We start from the raw sequence: 10665 nt of genomic DNA on the forward strand, positions 1-10665 counted from the left end.
GGCTTGTGACTGCAGCCATAGCACTGCATATATCCAGAGCTGATCAGCGTTCATTCATCCTGTCTGCAGGTTCGTGAGTGTCTTCAGGAGACAATTCAGCGATGCCCCTAAACGCCTTCCTTCAGCTGCTGTTCTCTGCACTACAGCTTTTTTTTTTCTTTTTGATCGTTGTTTCTTGCCTCAGGACAAAATATAAATGGTTATATGAGTAAAAAGAGGATTGGTTACAGGACTAAAAAAGTTTGCGGATATAATGATGCCTTACCGAGGTACTGGATGCGCCCCTGCGTCCCCTAGCTGCAGAACTCTTAGCCGAGTGAATCACCGCGGGTAGATGTACGATTCTCGTTGGTTTCAAAGCCGGTAAGAGCCGCAGCAGATGGTGAATGTCGGATTCAACTTCTTTGTTGTTCAACATGTAAACACACTGTCTGCAAAAAGAAAAAATTAAAGCTTTGAACGTTAAAGCTGCAGTTTTATGAAGCACCATGTAGCAGGTTTCTTATTTAGAGAACAAAGATCAGGTCATGCAAGGGTTTGCACCAAACGGTCAATAATAAGGAGGAAACACTTCGGCGATTCTAGGTGGATCATGTGAATGCGTCACCAGCCAAACTTTCGTGATATGTGAGGATTACGTACTAATGTTCGTTCTATATGATGTGGGACATTAGGTTCGTTATATTCGTTCACTAAACTACATTATATTATATTATATATCCCAAGCCCAGATGCGAGTGTTTGTAATATATGACGTGGCATACCTTAGTTCGTTTTGTCCGTGGTTAATAGGTTAATACAGTAAAGTTTGCTATAACCGAACTGGCATAATAACCTTCCTTGTACTCGAGGTTAAAACACGAAATGTCGTTATATCCGACATTGCATACTATGGTTCACTATATTCGACGTTGGATACTAAGTTGGCATAGTCAGTATACAAAGTTTGTTGTAGCCCGATGGGTAGGTGGACCACCTGTCTCCGGTGGTGGGCCACCTAGCACCTGGCTTACGGCTGTCACCATTTCTACTTGCACAGGCCCTTCAAATGCTAAAGCATTAACAAATTGTCGGAATACATGCTCGAGGTATGCAACCCGCCGAAGTTGTATATTGCATCAGATTGCAGCATCATCTGAACAATCCGTATCAGCAGCCTAAATTCTTTAACTGCTAAGAATTGATAGTCGATGCTTTCGATTTTGCACAGACGACTCTGCAAAGTAACGAAGGCACCAGAAAACACCCACAGTTGCACATACTAGAAGCACTTTAATTTACTGTACTGAAACAGCAATGGAAGCGATACATACCGACGACAGATCGTGTCCTTTTAAATCGTCTATCGTAAGTATTCCTGGTGTACTGCTGAAAAGTCTGAAAAGCACAGTACGCTATGCAGTGACATCGCCCCACCGCCAAAAAACATGGCGGCTGGCACTCGTTGCCGACGCTGTGACTGCAACCAAGGACATCTTCCATAGGAATTCTCCGCGGGCTTTGTTCGCAGTCCTTACCCTAGGCCACCGTCACTGTCGCGATTGCGTGTATGCCAGTGCCGCTCACCACGATAAACATTTTGATCTTGCGCAGTTGCGTGCGCCCTATTGCAACTGGGAGGTGGTGAAGCAGAGGGCTAATCTATGCTATGCTGAGCTATGCTAACCTATGCTGTTCTTTCCACATGGGCAGAAACATGGAGTCTTACGAAAAGGGTTCACCTTTAGTTAAGGACAACGCAGCGAGCTATATAAAGAAAAAAATATGTCTATCTTTAAGAGACCGTAAGCGGGCAGAGTGGGTGAGGCAACAAATGCGGGTCAATGACATCCGACCCGAAATCAACCTAAAGAAATGTGCTTGGACAAGGCATGTAACGCGAAGGCAAGATAACCGCTGGATCGTAAGGGTAACGGAGTAGATTCCAAGAGAAGGAAAGCGTAGCAGGGGGCGGCAGAAGGTTAGGCGGGCGGATGAGATTAAGAAGTTTGCGGGGATATGGTGGCCACAGCTGGTAAAGGACAGGATTAATTGAAGAAACATGGGAGAAGCCTTTGCACCCTTGTGGGCTAATCAGGCTGATGATGATGGTGTTCTTTAATAGCTAAAAGGGATCATAAAGCCCCACAACGCACAGACTGTGTTCTCTATTTAAAAGCACAGCGCATTATCTCATAAACCATGGATGCTATTTCGGGTTTTCAACTACCAACTGTCTGCCCATGCCGACTTCGAAAGCTTCTTAGTGCCCACTATAGTCGGCAGGCTGAGAATATATATACGATTCACTCAGCTTGCCATCTTCTTTATCTCTGTGACCAACCTCCAACTCTTTGAGAAGTACATACGCATGCCTAAGCATTTTGTGTTTTCATTTCAACCACCGTACCATTCCCGAATTAGATCATAAATAAGCGCTGTTCAGTTTGAAGCCTATAGCTTACCTCCGCTTCAATTGTGTCCGCGCTGCTCTGGCTCAGTTGAAGGGACGCGGTTTGTAATGTGGCTTAACACCTTTCCTGCAGCATTGTGTCCAGGACTACCCAATGTCGATCACACATAGAGCATTAAGGTTTATCTGCAGAGGATTGTGAACAGCTTGACACTTCCGCACATAGTCGAGGAAAGCAGGCAGGCTGGTGTGGGCTTCGGGCACCCGATTATTTCGGGCCTTGGCAGCTTGTGGACTTACAAGCTGTACCACGCATACTGCGCAAGAAACCAGAACTTCCTCGAGGTGATAACGTTCGCGCATGATCCACTGGTCAGTCAAGTGGAGCGGAGGCTATACGGAGGTTTCGGCTTCATTCGAATAAAGGTTAAATTCACAACTATAGATCTAGAGAGTCTCTATATTGTCGTGATAGCGTGAGGTCGAAGGAAATGATATATGTAAAATAGCTTTTCTAGTCGCTTTGTCGGTTTTGCAAATGCTTTGCAGGTTCCATGGGCTAAGAGGCTTGCACACAGAGTAGGATGCTGAGAGACACACTGAGAAAGGATGCCCGATGTACTAGAAATGTACTGCAATAAGGTGTTTGTCTCGGCTAGTCGGTACATGGTGCTAAATAAAGGCACAGCGCACGAAAGACGGGACTGAGAAAGAGACAAGAAATAGTTTGTCTCTTTCTCAGTATGGTCTTTCGTGCGCTGTGCCTTTATTTAGTACAATGTACCGACTAGCACAGACAATCACCTGTTTGCAAATGCACATGATGCCTATAGAATAGTTGTATGTATGCGTTTTTGTGAAGTGAAATCTGAGCAGTGAAACAATTTGGTGCTCAAAAATAAGAACTCTGCCGATCCTTATTTTTAACCTCATTCTACAGTCATAGCTCTAGGAAAGACTGTTTCTAAGTAAAACGCATTATATAATGATGTACCGAACACCATGGTATTCCCTTGTTGTCAAGGAATAATGTTGACATTGATTAAAGTATATGTGTGCCCGGCAAGTGGCGCTCTGAGAAATGTTGCATGTATAGTAATATTGTGAGTCTATCTTGGCCGCAGTCACGATTTTGAATGCAGGGTAGCGGGCTACAATCCACTCAGATATCTCCGAATCTTTTACCCTATTAGAAAGTCGTGAGTGTGAGTATTTAGTGGGGCCAATCATACGTGGCTGTTGCAATGGGTATCAAGTGGAACTTCGCGTTCAACACAGACTCTAATAGCTCTCAAACAAACACAGAGTTTGTTAACACTCTAATATAGAACTATTTACTTGGATGTTCCCCACGACAAAGTTGCATGGCATAATCTAGAATTTCTTTATATAGACCAAAAAAACTCCCTACTTTGGTCACATTTCTCCCGCATCACTTAGTAAAATGAACTTTCCATGCGTCATATTTTGCTAATGTTATTAATAAAAACTCGCCTTTCTTCGGCATTAATCCTCGCTAAAGTGAGGTAATTGCCGAACTACTACTTTTTCACGCATGTTCGCTTTTCCTTTTAAACGCTTCACCATGTACAAAGGCAGGGCCACCTGTCAAGAAATTTGGCGAATGTCCCTACCACTCGCTACCAGTTGAAAGAAGGCTACCAGTTGCAGCGCTGTTCAGTTAGAATGTACGTTAGGAGCACAGGAAATAAGTACGTAAAAGCTCATTACGTACGTAATAAGTACGTAATGAGGTTTTATCTCGTACGTAACATTTGAAACTCAGGCTAGGGTCAGCTCTATAACACTACCATATGTTTAAGCCAAATTGTTCGAATTATAGTTCAACAGCCTAACTTCGGGAACAGAAAAAACTAAAGTTCAGGTTGTAATGTGGTAGAGGCACCTTGCAGAAGATCCGAGGTGCCAGCATGCGGATAAGATGACCAGTGCAGCGCATTCTATATCGATCATGCAGCAACAACATGAAAACCTAGCGCATCAACGGAGAGAGCCTCGTATTTCGGTCAAGTGATAAGGTGAGTATGAAGGAACATGCACAGGGGAACGCGAGGGTTAAAGCGCAGTGAAAGCGCTTTCTTTCCTTATCTTTACTTGTCTGCAGACAACCTAATAGTTCGTCCCCTAAATTAGGTTGTAAAGTACCGGGAGCAATAACGAATGTAAGGGGAGTCATTTCTTCAAAGTTCCTGATGATACTCGGGCAGATTCTTTATAGGCTCAGTTTAAGCCTGAAATTTTCTCCTAGCAAAATTTCAGTTTGGATAATGACTGGCTTACTCCGCATTAGTAAGTGGGAACCGTTCGGCATTTATCACATGTTAAATCAGCGACGCAATAGCAGTGCTCTCACTGTTGCCGACGTCGAAATACACCTTGCGTTTCTAATGGTAAATTTGGTGGCATTGATAGCTGCCTAATTTTGTAATGCTAAAAATAAAATATTCAGAACTGAACTTTGGTTTAGAAGGTAAGTGTCACTGAGCAGAGTCACATGGACTGATTTTCATTTCCTGGCCTCCAAGAGCGTTCAGCAAGGAAATGAATGCAAATGAGAACGCAGCTTTAACTTTGTAAACTTTGGACCTTTAACATTGCCGCAAACTGCCGAGTACAACTGATGCCCTGAAGTGCTGTACGAGTTCTGCTGGGCCGGAAAATGCGTTGTTTCGCCGGCCATAAAGAGAACCGGGACTGAAGTTTCGAGTCTTTTTCAGGCTGTAGCCTGTGTACATGGGGCGCGTGCCCGGCTTTTGATCTATTATTGCAAGTTGCACTTACAATGTTCTGGTAGCCAAACGTGAGAAACAGGAGCATAGGGTTTGCAGAGAAAGAAGATTACTCAATGCCTTATTACGGATTTTTCGGTGCATGGTGTGCTTGCCTTCTCACGGGACAAAAATAAAAACTACGTTTCGTTTTCCGAGTAGCCCCCATCTCTCTAATGAAAAAATCTCGGCACTAAAACCTCTCTGGAGAGTTGTTCGTTTACGCGAGATGAAAGTTTAGCTACGCCGTTTAGAAACCGAGTTTAATTAGCGTCTGTGACAGTCAGTTGTCCAAGTTACTTTGGACGCGCAAGCCCGGCGACGTTTAACGATACCAGAGAAGTTAAACAACAATTATCAGTGTTGAAGAGTGGCCGCGAAAGACAATTCTCGCTGTTTATAAAGCACAAGATCCAGCAGCGGACTGAACTACTGCCGTGTTCTTAGTGGAACGTTGTAACACATGACACACGGCTCATTTGCATTGGCGCCTTCGCCTACTAAAGCTCAGAGCCCCCTGGCTTGGGCTGCTTCACCTATGAGCAAGTACGCGCCGTCTCTTCTACCATAAGGTGCGCCGGATCTGTTGGGTTTCCTTTTCCCACTCATAACTCGACAGTTGAATACCCATAGAAACCGTTAGAGAGGGATCTTCATTGGACTGCTCAAAGGGCAGCCGTTTGTTCCCAGGCCGTCCATGATTGTGTTTCGACCGGCTTAATAGGTAGAATTGAAACTATACTTTTTTCAGGCAATAGAAAATATTGGTAAGTGCCTTGCCACCTGGCTCCTATATTCATGGGGGTAGCATATCTTGAGCTCCTTATTTTTGTTCTTCATTGCAGCAGTTTCGGGAACAAATATGGCTTTTTGCACGCAAAGCAAGGGGAAAATATGCGGATGACATAGAGACAGTAAGGGTTTGAATGCCTAGTATAACGATGGCAAAAAACAACAATGTGGTAATAAAGCGCACATACGGCAGAATCTACGGTATCTCTACAGAGACGTAAAGTACCCTGCAGATACACTAAAATGTCAAGTCTTGGTGATTCAACAGATGCGGAGAGTACTCCAAGAAATACATGTGCCGGTCGTGAAGCTGTCAGGCTGCAATGGTTAAACGGATCCCCTAGAGCTAGGATAATCATTGGGTGATATGTAGAGAAGAGGTGAAAATGCACCAGCCTTCAGAGTCTAGGTGTTAAGCCTGCTGAAAATTTGTCGGTTTTCGCACTGAGGTCAAGCGACAATTTTCGTAAGCTCCTGCACTCTCGTAGAGCGTTCTTGATAACACATGCGGCACGTTCTCAAATCACCCAACACACCAGATTCACGCCTTTGCGTCCTCTTAAGTGTAATCTTCCGCATGAGAACAACCATGTGCTTGCAGACCGCAGTTAACTCTGCGACGAACACGCTATGTGGATCCTCACGGAAGGTAAATGCTGCATCGGTTTTCTTGTGACTGAGACGAGCTTCATCTTGTTGTTTGTAGGTTTGAAATGCGCAGGAAAATAACTGTCTCAACTACAATACATTCTGGCGTAATGAAATATGATGTCATCTCTGCGCATGATGGAGCAGTAGCGCCTCTTGCTAGTTTCTTTGTGTGAATAATTGCAGCAGTGATGTTTCTGTATAATTATCTAATCGATAAACCGAAACGCTGAATAGCCTAACTTTTCAGATGGCACCTATGATACACACATGGAGTTGAAATGTCCATGTGGTGGAACTGAAAACCGGAAGGCTGCGTACCCCATCAGCATAGGGAAGAATCGATGGTGTGGTGGCTTTTGCTGTGTAGTCGTGCAAGAACAAAACCACCAGGTCGAAATCGCAGGTTATGCGGCGCGTCATCGCTTCGTTTATTTTTATCACGAACCTTCCAGAGACGATGTTGTGGATGGCTGGTGGTAGATTATTAATATATAACGCAGGGCTTACCATATACACGGAATCATTGCGGGAGTGCTTGAGCCCAACTCCTAAATGTCTCTGGAAGAGTGTTGCCTATAAAATGCAGCGAATAACTTATGATGCATACTGAGACCCGGAAGTGCCGGACAGGTGATAGCCCCAAAAAGTGATATTGGGCTGTTTGAAAGAGAGCAAAATACACACCCGAAACTATATAGCCTGATCAAACTTTTTCGACTACCAAAGTCGGAATAGCGGCTTTTTTTTCTGGGACGATGGGCGTATGCCCTCTGCGCAGTAGTTATCAATAGGGCGAATGTTTTATTTTTCTGACCTATAGCTGTGCACTGAATGTTGAAATATAATTCTTCATACACGCACTTTCTTCGAGAATGCTGCGGACAAATAAAGGCTATTTTTAATGCATTGAAGCGAGCCAAACATGTATAACATTCACAAAGACATTAATTTACACACCAATGTAATCCCGCTGAACAGTAACCGCACTATCGTTATTCGGAGATTTGGGATCATTGCGTTCACACAGGCCCACAAAATCTGAAACATATATAGTACGCAGATATGTGGTAGTCCTAGTGTGAATACGGTGGCGGGTGCTGCTTACCCTTCTGATTTGAGGTTCTTGGCATTTAATGGGTTTCGACGCTTGGAGCGCATCGCACTCGGGATACGTAATCTTAGGAAGCTCAGAAAACAAAATTCGCTGCACATCTAGTAACAAATTCTTGACCACTGGCTGCTGCGAAAAGTTAGGCTCTTGCTATTAACATCAGAAGGCAATATTAGAGAAGCATTCGCGAGACGTTTAAGCCTTTTTCCTCTCCACAGACGAAATGGCAACCCATGTTTGTAATGCGTGTAGTTCAATGTCCAGGTACAGCAAGAGTCACGAACGGATAGCAGTGCTTTGCTTAAGGTAAACTTAAGATGGGCGGAAAGAAATGAAGGCAGTAGGTGAGATTAGAATATCTCTGGTTATAAAGTTGTCGCCGCTGGCACTGGATACTTTTATGTAGAGGTCAGTGGCAGTAATGTTTTGTCTTGCTTTGCACTTTAACGGGCACGCGATGACGATGATAATAAACCTGATTTGACCACAAATTGCACGCAAGAAACAAGATGTAGTGGTTTCATGCGTTGTCGACAGCGAAAACCGGACCTTTAGCTTGCGCCTCTTGTGAAACACATGCACAGAAAAACTAAGAAAAGATTAAAGACTATTGCTCTCTACAAAACAACTGCACCGGTCTCTTTCATTATTGTGAGACTATTTTTCGGACGCGCTCACTTTTCTAGTTATAGGTGCTGCTTTCGTGAATTGTACTAATGAGGTCTCAATACGAAGAACGGACTTCGAAGCCGTCGTGTAGTCATAGTAATGAAAGGTCAGCACCCCAAAACCACATCATGTTAACCATCAGTGAGAAATGCAGTGAATGCCAATTTTATTCTTTGATGTTCCAGAAGCGATGCGGAAGTTTGGGTCTCGGTTCTTCAATATCGTTGAGACAAAAACTCCTTGGGACAAAAAAAAAAGCACGTTCTAACTTGAAGGTGCTTAATTGGTCCAGGTGTTGAGAGGCTCCTCATGGCTCCGGTACTTCTGATGGGTTTAGGTTGCGCCAGAGCAAAGAACCGAAAATGTGATATACCTAGTGCAATTGTTGCTTGAAATGGCGCCCTTTACTCAAGAATTGTAGAACAATTGAATTTTAGCCGCCTGACTGGAGCGTTTCGGCTGACACAAGATCGAAAGTGTAGATCATGCGAAATATTCTTATAAGTTATTCATGCTGATCAGACATGAATCATAGTTAAAATTGGGGCAGTGTTGTCTGTCAGTGGGTTTTCTCTTTCCACAAAAACTGTGCGAAAGACAGGATCGAGAAAAGGAGCCGCGCACAAACACAGCCTGTTGTGGGGTTTTTATAACAACTTGAAGTCAGTGTGCCCTCTTGTACTATAATCTGGACGCCCAGAAAGTCAATTCAGTGAGCAAAAAAATGGATGTGAAAGATGAACTTTGATGGGTGTTTTTAAATGTGGCGCTAAACTATGAGAGGAGGTATTATGTTTCAGTCCACTTCATCCATATGTCGCATGGAAGGTTTTCTATAACGTAAGATTAATTGATTTGGATCATACACATTTTGATTCAATAAAATACATAAATATATTTCGGAGCCGTTCTAGTGATAGTAGGTATGTGTTCCTCTTTTTTCCTGTGCCTTTGTTAACATCGCTATTTTTATTTGGTAAGCAGTACAAACTAGCCAGAAACCTTTCTCTTGGGCATAATGCAGCGCCGCTCATTTGAAGCTAATAAGAGTTACGGAATTCGAATGAAATTAGCGCCAGTACGAGCATGGTAACTGTTTTAGTTATCCGATTACGGTAGTCTGTACTCTTGCTTTTTGCATACTACGTGCTCAGATGATGATGAAAAAGGTTGTTGGGCTCAGTGATTCGTGGCTCCTGGTCTGGTCGCTGCCGTCAGACCAGGTTCAGCTTCGTGCCATCATAATGTGACCTACTTGTGTAGCGGGCCAACATCAAATTTTGGATCACAAGGTGCGTATTCTTGGGAACTGTCAATTTCATATTTTTTTCGAGCAAGTATTTAGTATTACATATGTAGGGCGGGTGTGCAGAAGCGATATGTCTAATGATGGAGTGTGTGTAAGGGATTATGAATTGTGTGATTTTACTGATGCCTGAAATTGTTTTCCGTGAAGTGTTTTATTCTTTATGTATTTTTGGGAGAATGCAAAAATACCTGAGAGGCGGGTTGGCTGTGGTAAGTGCCTTCATTTCACCTTGCTGGAAAACTTGTTTAGAGGAACTGTTATGTTTTTTGCTCAGTGGTAGGGTGCACGGAACTAATCTTCCATAAATACATAAACAAGCATGAAGCGCAGGGCTGCATAGCTCATCACTAAACATTCTCCCAATTACCGCGAACTACTGTGAAGACACACTCGAATTACTGAGTAACGGGGAGAAAGGAGACCGTGACAGTATACTTTCCTTCTCAGAAGGAGAGGAACTTGAAAGATCGAATGAAGCAAAATGCCGAAGGTTAGAGTTATAAACCTCAAACATTCTGATTAACTAATACCGCACTTAGGACTTCAGCATGTACTAAGGATTAACCAATATCCAAGTACCAAAGGACCACAGCGGCAAAAGCTGGCAAATTCTTTTTGGCCTACATAATCATACACTCTACAATATAAACTGTAAATACAGGATCATTAATCTAATGAAAGCATGCCTAACTTTGGGCGAGATATTGAAACTGTCCCTAGATCTTAAACGCTGCTTGAGCAGAGGCCGCCAAAATGAATACGAATTACCGAGAGTCCTGTGTAACTTCTCTCCAGCACTGCGTCTTCAAGAGTATTTGTTCGAGAAACAAAAAAAAATATCAGTCCACTTCCATCAACTCAACAACAGTGCACACTCCGATCCGGAAGAGATAAAAATCTAGACCACTATATAAAATTTATAGAACAAGAAATACTTCACGCTTAATCATAA

This window comes from Amblyomma americanum, chromosome 5 (assembly GCF_052857255.1).
Source record: "Amblyomma americanum isolate KBUSLIRL-KWMA chromosome 5, ASM5285725v1, whole genome shotgun sequence".
Lineage (NCBI taxonomy): Eukaryota > Metazoa > Arthropoda > Arachnida > Ixodida > Ixodidae > Amblyomma > Amblyomma americanum.